Source organism: Mobula hypostoma, chromosome X1 (assembly GCF_963921235.1).
Source record: "Mobula hypostoma chromosome X1, sMobHyp1.1, whole genome shotgun sequence".
Taxonomy (NCBI): Eukaryota; Metazoa; Chordata; class Chondrichthyes; order Myliobatiformes; family Myliobatidae; genus Mobula; species Mobula hypostoma.
Genome location: NC_086128.1, coordinates 50201459 through 50217105, shown reverse-complemented (window position 1 = coordinate 50217105; position 15647 = coordinate 50201459).

The window sequence follows — 15647 nt, the reverse complement described above, 5'->3', positions numbered from 1 at the left end:
GTGAGTTCACTCGAGTGCTGGGTGAATTCTCAAACCTCACCAAACCCACATTCTCCACTACAGTCACAAAATATGGGGACATGTGACACATTTTCACAATTGGCCTGCCAGTCCTTGCCTGTGCGTGTAGACTGGACCCAGAAAAGCTGGTAACCGCAAAGGCTGAGTTTGCCAACATGGAAAGACTTGGCATTGTACGCCGGTTGAATGGCCCCTGGGCTTCACCTTTTCATATTGTCCCTAAGTCCAATGGTTGTTGTTCCCAGGTGGTGATTACTGACGCCTTAATGAGGCCACAAGTCTTGATCATTATCCAATCCCACACATCCAAGACTTTTTGGCATGTTTAGCTGGAAAGTTATTTTTTCCGAAGTCAATCTAGTTAGGGGCTACCATCAGGTGCCTGTGTCTTGGAGGACATTCCAAAAACAGCTGTGATAACCCCAATTGTCCTCTTTGAGTTTCTGCGCATGTTGTTTGGGCTGAAAAATGCAGCACAAACTTGCCAAAGGTTGATGGTCTCTGTATTAAAAGACTTAGATTTTCTTTTTATTTACCTAGATGACATACTTGTCACCAGTGCATCCAAATCCAAACACGTATCTCATCTCCGTGCACTTTTCCAGTGCTTAAGCCAACACAGGTTGATTACTAACCCTTCTAAATGACAGTTTGCGTTGTCAACCATTGACTTTCTTGACCATCGCATCTCCACAGAAGGTGTAAAACTCCTCCCATCAAAAGTAGCTGCTAATATGGATTTCCCACCGCCACACACCACAAATAAACTGCAGGTGTTTTTAGGTATGGTAAGTTTCTATCACCACTTCATTCCACAAACTGCTGAACTTATGTATAGTGCGCTCAAAGGCAATATCCCTAATCAAGTGTTTGACTGGTCTGTGGACACAAGCAGGGCATTTGGTGATACCAAACGAGTTCTTTCCAATGCAACCCTACTGGTACACCCGGTCCCCATTGTACTCATAGCCATTACTACTGACGCTTCTGTGGGTGCTGAGCATGAACAGTTGGTCGGAGGCATGTGGCAGCCACTCATCTTCTTCAGCCAGCAGCTCCGACTCCCCGCCCCCCCCCCCGAAAGGAAGTACGGTACATTTAACAGTGAGTTTCTCAGTCTCTATCTGGCTGTACGCTATTTCCATTTTCTTCTAGAGGGTCACCATTTCACAGCGTTCATTGATCACAAGCCCTTCGTAAGCGTGTGTAACTCTTAGGTTCAGCCAGCGGTGTTTGTCTAGGGAAGACAGTCTCTGGTCCCGCCAAATGTGTGCAAGCTGAGATGCAAAACTTTTTGTTTGGCTGGGTGCTACATGATGTGTTCCCCTGTTACAAATAAGTACCATAAAATAACAAACAGTAAACCATATGCAATTAAACCATTGAGCTTTATAATTCTTAATTTGACTATAGGGTTAGTAAAGAAAACAAAAAGGAAAAGGGTCCATTTTAACGAAACAGTCTAATGTGCAACGTTGGAGCTCACAGTTTTCCCGTCCGTTCATTCTCCATCGATTTCCCTGGGCGTCGTTGACTCCCGACCCCATTCCAAGTCCACTTTGTCCTGCAGTCTACGACCTCTCCGTTCTGGCATCTTCTCTCTCCATCTTCCACCAAACAAAAGCCTCGCTCTCAGGCACACAACAAGGAAAGAACACTGGACGGCACACATTCCAAAGCCCCGTTATCTCTAGTCATAACCCAGACACTGCTGCTACAAAACAACTATTACATTATCAGTGAAACCTTTCCCGGAGTGTTACACATGTGATAGCCAAAATATCAGAGCCTTGGTCTGCACCGCAACAACGCCCCCTGGCCACGTATCGGAGTTTACAACTGATATACAACATATCAAGGGGAAAAATAATGCCGTGGCTGATTGCCCCTCATGGCCAGCCGTTGAAACCGTACACATAGGGGTCAACTATGCCGGCATGGCAACCGACCAAACTACTGACCCAGAGGTCCAGGCTTACCGAGTAGCAGTGATGGGCCTGTAGTTGGCTGACATTAAGTTTGGGGAAGCTGGGATTTCTCTCCTGTGTGATGTCTCAAACTGGTCACCTTAGCCCCATTGTGCCTGAAAACTGGAGACGGACTGTTTTCGACTCCATACGTGGCCTCTCACATCCGGGCCGGAAGGCCTCACAGAAACTGGTTGCAATAAAGTTTATGTGGCATGGCTTCAGAAAGGATGTGTGTGATTAGACGGCAGCCTGTATGAAGTTCCAGCAGGCAAAAATTAACAGTCATGTTTAGGCACCATTGACACCTTTTGAGGTCTTGGAGCGATGGTTTCACTAATGTGGACTTTTTCGGTCCTTTTCCCCACTCCCACAATTTCACGCACCTCTTTACCATGGTGGACTGTATCACCAGGTGGCCAGAGGTCGTCCCTTTAGCATCGACGATGGCCACAGATGTGGTTTGGGCGTTCATCAGCACCTGGGTTGCTCAGTTTGGCATCCTATCTGATATTTTCTCTGACCACGGTCCCCAATTAATTTCAGACCTCTCGGTTGCAATGGCCCAGAACCTCGGCTTTAGGGTTGGCGTATCACCTGCAGTCCATTGGCCTATGCAAGCAGTTTCAACACTCCTTAGATGCTGCTAAGGCTTCCCTGATGGATGATCTCCTGGCAGTCCTGTGGGACTCAGAACAGCTCCAAAAGAGGACCTGCAGTCATCTGCGGCTCAATTGGTATACGGGCAGCCGTTACAAATGCCAGGTGATTTCATTCCTGATGCCATTCCACCCTCCTCAGTAAATTCAATTCCTTTTCACCTATCCTGACCTCCCATCGTGGCATACAGCACTCTTGTGTTCCTGTTGACCTACATTCTGCCTCGCTTGGTTTTGTCCACTGTGAATCACACCAACATCCCCTTAGGCCCTTTCTGATGGCCCATTCCTTCCATGTTGTGGAATGGCAAGAAAAGACCTTTATCGTAGATAGGAGGGGTAATCCTGAACATATTTCAGTAGATTGTCTTAAACCAGCACACTAAGATTTGGAGCATTTCGCTGCCATGCCCCTGATGTCACAAATAACCATGAGCATGTCAACTCACCTCAGGATGAGCAAGAGGCACCTGCTGTTCTTCCAGCCATGGAACACAGGACATGAGCCAGGCGGCTTGTCCGAGCTCCTTACAGACTCACAATATGAGTTTTAGTGAATTCTGGGGGGGGGGGGGGGCTGTGTAGGGTAACATAATTGATGGAAATGTACATAATTCACAACCACCAACATTGTGCTGAGGTTTCATTTTAAGAGGTTCATCTGATGTGATGACGTTAGTATATAAAGATTTTTAGAGCATTTTTGTGTTTAGGTTTGGAGTTCAATAAAATGTGTAACAGGTTTCATTAAACATAAAATGCCTCACTTGTTTTACTTGCAAAAACTTACACTCTACTACTTCACCTGGCAGCATGTTCCAGGTACTTATCAACCTCTGTGTAACAAAAAACTTGCCTCAGAAATCTTCAAACATTCCACCTCTCATCTTAAAGTTATATCCATTATTATTTGGCATTTCCATTCTGGGAAAAAGACTAACTATTTAACCCAGGCTATGACTTACATAATTTTATATATTTTCCTTTTATGCTTCATTGCTCCATGGAAAACAATCTAAGACAACATCTCATATTTTTTTTGGTTAAAATTCTATCTGCTATTTCTCTGCCCATTGGATCAATATCCTGCTGAAACCACTGGTGACCTTCCTCACTATCTACAAATTTGCCAACCTTTGTGTTATTTGCAAACTTACTACTCACCCCAACTATATTTTCCTCCAAATCACCTCACAAACATCAGAAGTTCCAGCACTGATCCTTGCAGAATACCTCCAGTCAGAATAATCCTCTCCATCACTACACTCTGTCTATTATGGCCAAGGCAATTTTAAATCCAATCTATTGGGTCTCCTTAAATCCCATGTGCTTCAGGTTCTGAATCAGACCATTATAACAAACCTTGTCAAAAGCATTAATGAAGTTTGTGTATACTACATCTACTACCCCATCCTCATCAGTCATCTTCATCATCTTCTCAAAGAAACTCAATCATTTGTAAGATATGAACTCTTCTGCACAAAGCAATGCTAAACATCTTTAATAAGTCTGTACTTTTCCAGGTGTGATTAGATCCTATCCTGAAGAATTTTCTCTATTAATTTCTCTCTCACTTATCTCCCAAAGTTTATTGGCCTATAATTTCTTGACTTGTCTTTGTCGCACTTCTTAAAGAGAAGAATGTTATTGACTGTTCTCCAGTTCTCTGGCACTTCACTTGTGATTGAAGAGTACACAAAGATCTTTGTCAAGGGCCCCAGCAATCTCCTCTCTTGTATCTTGCAATAACCTGTGACAGATCTGATCAGGCCTTGGGGACCTATCCGCCTAATATTCTCCAAGAGCCCCAACACCTCCTTTGTTATACCAATACACCTTAGAATATCAACACATCCCTCACTGATCTCCTTTTCCTCCATGTTCTTCTCCTTGGTGAATACCAATGTGAAGTACTAATTTGGAACCTTAACCATGTCCTTTCGCTCTGGATATACATTTCCTCCTTTTCTTGAGTGGTCCTACCTTCTCCCCAGTTACCCTCCTGTAAATAATATATGTATAATGACTTTTTAATCTTCTTAATTCAATTTACCAAGGACTTTTCATGGCCCATTTTAGCCCTCCTGATTCCCTGTTAAAGTTCTCTCCTACCTCCTTTATAGTCCTGAAAGGCCCTGTCCAATTTCAGCTTCTAGCTCTAAGAATTTTTTTTATATCAGCAGATAGCAATTTGCCACATTGAGAGAAAGCATTCACTTCTCTCCCCTTTTAAAAGGAAAATTCCTTTACATTTCTCAATGATAAAAGCACCTTGGAAAAGTACCTTCACTTTAAGAACCAGGTCTCAACTTATTGCTGGGAAATACGTAAACTAATGATAAAGCAATATAATCCCCGAATAAAAGTGCATCATCACATAAATTGTGTCAACAGCCATTCAGAATTCAGCTGAAGGATATCCTCATCTTTCTTTTGAGATATTCTGTGTTCAAGCACTGAGTTATAATTTAGTGCAGATATATCTTCCTTGCATCTTACAAGTTCTATAGAGGATTCAACCCCGTCACTATATGGAACAGCCACGGATTGTGTGTTCCTGATAAGCCACAGCTGGAATGAGAATTAATTGAAGTCTGTCCTATATAACAAATGTGAGGTGAGGAAAATATGTCTTGAATGTTTCGAAGTTAGATAACTGCTCAATTTACTCACAGAAAGATCTGAGAGTCTACACAGGGGTGAACTTCATTTGGCTATCCAAACATGTTGCAACTTAATTGTTTTAATGGCAGCCACCAGGGAACCTCTGAAATGACTCAGACTGGAAGTTTATTTACTTACATTATGACACTAAGAAAACTGGCTGCTGGCATACTTGATCAAAGATACAATTATGACGGCACTACTGAGGTACTGCAACACCTTGTGGACCAAGTCTCATTTTGGCTAATTGCAAGCAATTCTTTCTCTGATGCAAAAGGTTATGAATACTAAGCTTGGCTCTGTTATTTGACCACATAACATCAGGAGATCCTTCTGGGTAGATGCAAGTGGGAATTATCCAGAGAGAAGCAACTGAAAGTACTAATACTTATTTGTTTTTTGCTTCTTCATAGTCAATTAGTAGACAGCTTGTCTGGTATGCTTTGGTGACAATACCATGAAAGCAATTCATGGATTTTGGGTTACTTTGGTATGTGATAATGGGCTATCTTAATTCAGATTGTTGCTGAGTCAAAACCCGAACACTGCTACATAAAAACACAATGACACCACCTTCACCCCTAGAACTGTAGTGGATCGAATAGATGTCTGGCCATCTGCTTTTCAAGGTTTTCTCAGTAGCATTCACATCCCCATATAAAAATAGAACTTTGGAGCAGGCACCTGTCTGGTTTGATCTTGCATGTTATCCATGAGCTACATTATACAGTTTGCGGACACATTTGCCCACTAGTTTCTGACCTGATGATGAATCAGCAGAGATCTGTAAGGAAACTGATTATTCTAGGGGCAGCTGTGCAAATGCAATAAAAAAGTTATCAAAAGCCCAAATATCTAATGTATAACTCACCAAGAATTTGAGTGATATGATGAATTGCCTGGTGAGTTACCAACTTTTTCAGATTTTTCATTATTTAATAATTACTTTGTTTTGTACATTTAATTAGTTTAAGAACAACCTGAGCGCAAAAGAAGATCTAAGTGACATTATACAAAGTACACAGATTGTTGTATATCTCGCAATCAAAGCGAATTGCCCTAGAAATTGGAAACCCAAGTACTTTAAACAGTGGATGCACAGCAGGCTTTTTGTTTATGGGCTTGTCACAGAGAAATCTGAAGGCTTCACACAAAGAAAGTCCTTCACTTTGGAAACGTCAGTCTGGCAGATTGTAAGGCAATATCAGGTAAGTCTAGGTTGGGACAAGTTCCAGGGAGCTGCAGAGGGTGAGGAAGGGATTGGGCATTGGAACGGTAGGGGTCATTGCTAGTCAGTGGGTGGAGAGGTCAGGGATAGAAGTACAGGAGCAAGGTTAGCTACTAAGGATATTGGAGGGTGTTGGAATCAAAGATTGGATGGGCAGTGAATAATTGGGAGGAATGATTGATAGCATTGTAAAGAGGAGGGATTGAAGTTGGAAGGAGGAATCAGTAGTTGGTAGGTAAGATGAGCAGTAGGGTGAAGGGATCAGAAGCTGGGAGGGGAGATCAGTAGTCAGGAAAAAAATGTCAAGAGTTGGAATGTGTTCAGCAGTCAAGTGCAGGACATGTAGCAGACTGACAACAGAGTGTCTGGAGAGGGCTATAAGCTTATGGATGACTTTAACATTGGAGGTGGTAAGGTTGTGGTCGGACGAGGGAGAACTGGTTAGGTACAGAATGCTACCTGAAGCCAGTTGCCCAGAGCTGGTCATATTTAAGGCCTGCTGATGGGGGACTCATTACCACTGTGTAAATGGTGCTTGATAGTCTGCCATGGACTTGGTGAGCCAAAGCTTTCGTTTCCATGCTGTGTTACGCTGTAAGAGCTTTTAGTGGCAAGTTAGATGCTTCAGTCCCTGCAGTTGGAGTGCACTTCAAACATACTTCAACTGAAAAGACAGGCTCTTTTTTTTTTCAGTTCAACATACTTCAAAGTGTAATATGATAACGATCTTGCTACATTGACTTTATGATGGTGAGCGAGTGATAAAATTAGCAAGGATAACTATCCATTTCTCTTGAAATAGCATCACAATCCCTTAAACATCTACCTGAGTGGAAGCACCTGGTCTCAGTTTAATGTCTCCAGCACCTCTGACAGTGGAACAGTCTCTCAGATTGCCATTTGTGGGATCACAATGGTTGCTGTGCTTCCAAATTTCATCAGTGTTGACACTTCAAAAGTTCTTTGACAGCAAAATACTTTTGGATCCTGAAAGCCACAAGGGAGAAAAGAAATTAGCAAAATATTTTGAAACTGTGCAACAAGCCAAAATATTGGTGTCTGCAGTACATCACATATGCAAGGAATATTCAGTCCCAATACAGTCACTACATTCACCAAAATGCCAATGTGATCTGAGCCTGGGATTATTAATCTTTTATAACCCATTACACTTAAGAGATAAGCTTTCATCATTGGGGAAAAAAGACAATGCTACATCTGAATTTCTTACTCACAAATACAATTCACTGCCAAAAGACTTTACCATCTGTTACTGCTCTGTGCAGAAATTCAGCTTGAATTGTATTATTATACCACGAGAGAATCACTGCTTTGTTCTTTTCCATTGCATTTTGGGCAGGCTACTGAAACAATTGCTAGCCCAGGTTCTGTTTCTTGTACCAATTCTAACCTTATGCTGAATCTGTATGTATAGAGAGTAGAATCTGAACTTAGATTTCAGACCTTCTGACTGTATAGTTCACATTGTCCAGCAACTGGTGAGATTGATACTGGCTTTGTCAACTTGCTTCTCTCTTGCCAGGCACTATCTGGACACATGGCAGAATGAAATTAGATGCAAGAAGTTAAATAGAAGAAGAAAATAGAAGTTGAAATGCTTCTGACACATTGTAACAGTGCCTGTATATAATGCTGCTATTATCAAGTAAGAAAGTCAATATCCATCTCACCTTCCTTGCCATCACTACCTGATGCAAATTGGGAGACTGCTTCGTTGAACACCTACGCTCTGTCCGCCAGAGAAAGCAAGATCTCCCAGTGGCCACACATTTTAATTCCACGTCCCATTCCCATTCCGATATGTCAATCCATGGCCTCCTCTACTGTTGAGATGAAGCCACACTCAGGTTGGAGGAACAACACCTTATATTCCGTCTGGGTAGCCCCCAACCTGATGGCATTGATTTCTCTAACTTCCATTAATGACCTTCTTCCCTTTCTTACCCCATCCCTATTTATTTATTTATTTATTTATTTTGTCTCTCTTTCCCTCTCACAATAACTCCTTGCCTGTTCTCCATCTTCCTCTGGTGCTCCCCTCCCCCTTTCTTTCTTCCTAGGCCTTCCATCCCATGATCCTCTCCCTTCTCCAGCCTTGTATCCCTTTTGCCAATCAACTTCCCAGCTCTTGGCTTCATCCATCCCCCTCCTGTCTTCTCCTATCATTTTGGGTCTCCCCCTCCCACTCCCACTTTCAAATCTCTTACTAGCTCTTTTTTCAGTTAGTCCTGACGAAGGTTCTCGACCAGAAACGTTGACTGTACTTCTTCCTATAGATGCTGCCTGGCCTGCTGTGTTCTACCAGCATTTTCTGTGTGTTGCTTGAATTTCCAACATCTGCAGATTTTCTCATGTGTGCAACACTACTCTTGTTTTTTTGAGCATGCTATATTCAAATATCAGTGAAATTAAAAAATGAGTAACTTTTGTCTTGATTTAGTCCCCTTTCATCTTTTTTGGTCCTTCTTCCATAGTCTGAACTGTACTTTCCTTCAAACCATTTCAAGCTGGGTAGTATGAGGCATTTGATTTAGTCATTGAATCATATAGAGCAGTATGACTCCTTTCCTTCTGAAGGAGATAGATATTGGCCTCATTACTTAACGACGACAGCGTTATACACTGAGACTATAGTCAATATGTCATAGACAATTCAAATTCTACAGCTTCTTTTACTCACACTTCATGTAACCAATTTCAGATTCAGATTCTATTATTTATCACATGTACATCAAAACATACAGTGAAATGTGTCATTAGCGTGAACAACCAACACAACCTGAGGATGTGCTGGAGGCTGCCGTACACAAGTAATTCCAGAAGAACATGTAGCAAAGATCATTCTCAATTCTCAATTGTTCTCCGAGAAACAGCTGTATCCATGAAAACTTTTTTTCCCATCTAAAATGTGTCTCTCGCTGTGATCAACTTTAAAATATTGTATGTGTAAAATACAAATATATCCTTGGCCATGTTTAGTCAGTTTATGCCGTGAGTTGGGGAGCAACTAGCTCAATTTTGCAACATTTTTGACTTTGTTAGTGTGTTGTCTCCTTCTTACAACCCAGTGGATATAAAATATTTCTGGGTGTCTTTCAGACAGCTGTTTCAGAATAACTGCTCTTCCTTCTGGTGGAACAACAACTCTGAATTATGAAGGAATTGTATCATTCTGGGTGCTTAACTCTTGCTCTACTACAGTAAACCTCATTCTCCTTCTCTTAAATATGTTTGTGCACCTAGAAGAGGGATGAGCATTTCTCATCATTGTCATAAACAGGTTGTAACTAAAGTCCTATCAGTTTATTCCAACAGTGGCATAATCTCACCTCCTTTGTGCTTTACATGGAGGTCCTCCAACTGGTAGAAGGCTCAGCATTTCCCATTCTGATTTCACTGACCACTCTTGTACATCTGAATATACTCACGCACAGACAATATTAATGCTTATCTTTGTGGCCTAGCTGAGTTATCCTTGTTGTCTCACCAAAGATATGCTTCATATTATGTTAGCTATGAAAGTCATAATATGCTGGCCATACCGGTACTTGTGGAATTTCATAACTCCACAGATGTTTTCATTTACCCCTTTCTCTTCTGTCTCACTTACTTTATTTACATCTTTTCCAGACATTAACAACCATTACCTTCTCCATTCTCTCTCAGCTGACACTAATCTGTGTCCTCTATTTTGTCTTACTCTCCACCCTATCACAGGCACACCATTTACTATTTCCTCTCCCCTCTGCAGTGTAACACATGCCCGTTTTCTAATTCTGCTAGCACAGAAATCTAAAAAGATAGCCCTGTTTCTCTCTCCACAGATGCTGTCCGATCTACTAGGCAATTCCAGCATTTTCTGTTCTTAGTGTTGATCCAGAACATACTCATCATTTAAAGAACCATGTGTAGTGCAGCTGGCTGTAAACAAAAAAATCATCATCATGTTTTAGCATCGTATTTCAAGTTCAAAGTTCAGAGTGCATTTATTATCAAAGAATGTATACTATATACAACCTTGAGATTCGTCTTCTTGTAGGCAGCCACAAAAAAGAGACAGAATAGAACCCATTAAAAACTCCACACAACAAAGACCGTCAAACACCCAATGTGCAAAAAAAACAAATCATGTAAACAATAAAAAGTATAAACAAATAAAACATTCTGAACCGATTCAGTGGCTGTGGCCTGCAGCCATCCGGCTTACAGCGTGGACCAGTTGCAGCACTCTACCGCCTCCATGGCAGTGGACTCACATTCGGGGTCTCTGAGCCCATGACCTCCTAATCTTCTTTAGCACTGTCTTGAGGTTTTGAAGATGTTCTTGATAACTTTACCGATAACATTGTCCAGTAACACTGAGTGGCTGGACAGCTTTGCAGCACCTAATCCATAGCTTTCTGCCAGAGCACAGGTGCAGATGCTACTCCAAAAATAACCTTTCCTCCAGAAAGGTTTACAAAGATAAAACCATAAGACACAGAAGCAGAATTTGGCCATTCAGCCCATCAAGTCTGCTCTGCCATTTCATCATGGCTGAGCCAGATTCCATTCAACCCCATACAACTGGCTCTCAGCATATCCTTTGACGCCCCAACCAATCAGGACTCTATCAACTTCCGCTTTGAATATACCCATGGACTTGGCCAACACTGCAGCATGTGGCAGAGGATTCCACAGATTCACCACTCTTTGGCTAAATAAATTCCTCCTTACTTCTGTTCTAAAAGGTTGCCCCTCAATTTTGCAATTGTGTCCTTTAGTTCTGGATACCCCTACCACAGGAAACATCTCTCCACATCTAGCTTATCTAGTCCTTTCAACATTCAGTAAATTTCAATGAGGTTCCCACATATTTTCCTAAATTCCAGTGAGTACAGCCACAAAGCTGCCAAAAGCTCCTCATATGTTAACCCCTTCATTACTGGAATAATCCTCGTGAACATCTTCTGGACTTTCTCCAATGACAATATATCCTTTCTGAGATAAGAGGCCCAAAATTGTTGACAATACTCCAAGTGTGGCCTAATTAGTGTCCTATAAAGCTTCAGCATTATCTCCTTGCTTTTATATTCTATTCCCCTTGAAATAAATGCCAACATTGCATTTGCCTTCTTTACCATAGGCTCAACCTGTAAATTAACCTTCTGGGACTCTTGCACAAGAACTCCCAAGTCTCTTTGCAGCTCTGATGCTTGCATTTTCTCCCCATTTAGGTAATAGTCTGCACTATTGTTCCTTTCACCAAAATGCATTATCATACATTTCCCAACACTGAATTCCATCTGCCACTTTTTTTGCCCATTCTTCCAATTTGTCTAAGTCCTGCTGTAATCACATTGCTTCCTCAGAACTACCTACTCCTCCACCTATCTTTGTATCATCCGCAAACTTTGCCACAAAGGCATCAATTCCATTATCTAAGTCTTTGACAAACAATGTGAAAAGCAGTGGTCCCCATACTGACCCTTACAGATATCGTCTATCCTGAGCAGAGGGTATTGATCTACTTTCAGTACTGGATTGATGGTGGGGCCATCCTGGGACCACTAGCATTTCTCATGGCTTCTGCTCAACCTTGGAAAGAATTCTTCTTGTCTCCATGTGACCGACCTCACTGGCCACTTTATCATGGATGGTATAAGGAACCTGATGGACTTCGTAAAACTTGGGTATGGCATTTTCATTTAACACTATTTTACCATTGATATGTTTGCGGTTTCCAATGCCATCTTTGAACCCTGCTGTGGCTTCATCCAGTACCTTTCTTAATGCACTTTCAATTGACTCGATTGAAAGGGGTGTGGTATTCAAATGGTGGATGGATCTCCAATCAAGTCGTAGTTGTCTCAGCCAACCATGTCCCCACATTGCTGGTCCTTCTGTTTATACCACATACAAGCTGAATGTGACTTGTTGCTTGTTGTATTTCACTGTCACGAATGTCATTCCTACAGGAGTTACCTTTGTCTAGTATGAGTTCTTAGTTGGATATCTGCAGGTTTCAGTTTGGTATTTTTGAACTGCCCTTCAAACTAGTTTTGTGAAATAACTGAAAAAACTGAACCAATGTCTAATTCTATTTTAGTTAATTTGCCATTTACTTCTGGTGTAAGCATATTGCTTGTCTATTGCTAATTTTCACATTGTAAATTTCAAGGTTACACAATCCTGTGTCACTCTCATCATTATCAGATTTTTCATCAACAGCATGCAGATGAGTAATCTTTTTGAAAATGCAACTTGACTTTTTATCTTTTTCTTTTCCCCGTGCTGTTATTTTTGTTGCCTCTTTGTATATTTCCTATTTTGTTGCATTTTCTGCAAGTTTCACCCTTAAATTTGCATTTGTTTGGTGTATCTGAGCCCCTGCCACAGTGGTAACACAATTTGTTTAGCCAGGCTGATTTCGGTTTATATGTTGCAATGTTATTCACACTCACTTTCATTCCTGACGGCAACTGGATTGCATCTCTGTCTGCTTTTTCCATTGAAACAGTGATTTCCACTGCTCGTTTGAATGTAAGCTGTGCTTCAGTTAGCAGCCACTTTTGAATGCTTGCTTTTAAGATTCCACAAACTAAACACTCTCTTAAAGTATCATTAATATCGTTATGCCCATTACCAAACTGACAATGCTCAGACAATCTCTTCAATTCAGCCATGTACGTTGAAATGGACTCTCCTTCTTTGTCATTCCATTTACGAAACCTAAAGTTTTCTGCAATCATCAATGGATTTGATTCTAAATGTTCCTGCATCACTTTTACAAAACATATTTCTGCAGGTTTAGTTTGAGCAGTCAAACTTTGAAGCAATCTGTATGCCTTTAAACACAATGAAATTCAGCAGGATTGGCACTTGCTTCTCATTAGCTATTGCATTTGCTTCAAAATACTGTTCCAATAGTTCAGTATACATGAGCCAATTACTCTTTGTGTAATAAAACTCATCAATATTTCCAAAATAGCCAGTCTTTTCTGATTTTTTTAATGATTATTATCACCCGGTACTCACTCTTTGGGAACCCACGATTTTTTCCGTTTTCTGACTTGCAAAAAAGAACTCAACTGTGTCTTCCTTTCAAAGACTGACTCTCCATGTGCTGGGCTGCATTAAACTGTTTTTCACTTTGAACATCTCACCCCACTTTAACAGGTCGGCAGCTGCAACAGGTTCATATTAAAAATACCTTGTCACCAATGTTATGTTTTGTAACTTCAAAATGTTAAATTTATTCAAGGAAAAACACAGGAGTCTGAAGAACGTGGGTCTGGCGTCGAATATAAGCACCTCGCCTCGTCTCATGTGGCATCCTGCTGACATATGCAATGAATGTATTTTATATATAACCCAAAATCAATTATTTAAACAAACATAAGTGCTTAATTAAACAATATATACATGTAAAAGATTACTCAAATGCTATTTATTAAATACACAACAGCTTTGATCCGGTATGAAGTCTGCTCCAGCAATGGCCACCACAGTCTTACTTGCATTCTCGATGAATTGTTCAGGATACCATAAAAATGCCAGGTCACACAAATGGTTCAAAAGCACAGCCCCCAAAAGGGAAATTACAGGCTGAAGATTGTAGTGACCATAGTCCAAAATGTGTAATAATAGAATAATTCATAGAATCATTAGTTGTTTCGTTGGCTACCCACAAAGCGTTGCCATATCTCACCAGTGCCATGTTTGTCAGAGAAATGTTTCAGCATGGGCTTATTAAAAATATTGTATCCAACAAAACAACTTTCAATTATCATCAATTTTAAGTATCCCTTTCCTAGTTAGTCACTGATAAAATATTTAACTGCTAAAATAATTTTACATCATCTATTAAAAGTTTCATTAATTGCAGGAAAAGAAAATTGCTATTTTGAAATTCTGAGAATCACTTAATTAATCCTAATTATCAATGCCATTTTTTTATTTAGAGTAACAGGCCCTTCTGGCCCAATGAGCCTGTGCTGCCCAATTACACTCATGTGACCAATTAACCTACTAACCCATACGTATTTGGAACATGGGAGGAAACGGAAGCAACAGAGAAAATCCATGTGGTTACAGAGAAAACATACAAACACCTTACAGACGGTGATGGAATTCAACCTGGGTCGCTGGCTCCACAATAGTATTATGCTAACTGCTACACTACCATTTCACCCCTAAGTGAGCTCCTATTCAGGGAGAAAGTTTGGTGTTTCTCCCTATCTTCTAGCAGCTATCTTCTGCTTTAAACAGTAGTCAGCAGTACTTGGGAAGGACCAGGAAGAATGCAGATTTTTTGTCAAAGGGAGATGAAAGTCACCATCGTGACCTGGGTTTATTAAGATAAGTGAACATTGCTCTTATCTCCAACACACAGACAGAAACACTGTCAGCCAGCTGCATAAGATACTATCTTATCTTTACACATCTCTATATCCTTTAAAATGTTAGAACAAATCAAGACATCCCTCATGCTTGATGTACCTTTCACCTTCTCTGGAAGCTCCTAACTGATAGCAGCCCGGAACATTAAGGATGTCCCACTCATATGTTTCAGCCCTGATTTTAACATGTAATGTCCATGTAGTGTGCAGGACTTGGGCTGAGTAGGAAGTATGAATAATAATGTTCCTGTGATGTCCAGGCCATTTTAATTCCCCAACCATTCCCCCAACATTGAGAATGTCACTGGACACGAGCATAAAGTTTTACAGCACAAAACTGCCTCTGGAGAACCAAGAAAACAGCTCCCTGCTCTAAGGGAATGAGGCGTAGGAAGGGGCACTGGATAACGATGTTTGGGAAGAGGGGATTTGATGCATGTGAGATTATTGAAGAATGGAACAGAGTACATTTGTAAAGAACCCTGCATCCCACTTCTTCAACTTTTCATCAAGTTAATCTTTGTGATGCTTACATATTTTTTTAGAAACATTATACTTTATACTTTATACTTCATTGTCTCCAAACAATTGGTACTAGAACATACAATCATCACAGCAATAATTGATTCTGTGCTTCACACTCCCTGGATTACAAATATTAAATATTAAAAATAGTTAAAATTAGTAAATATTAAAAATTTAAATT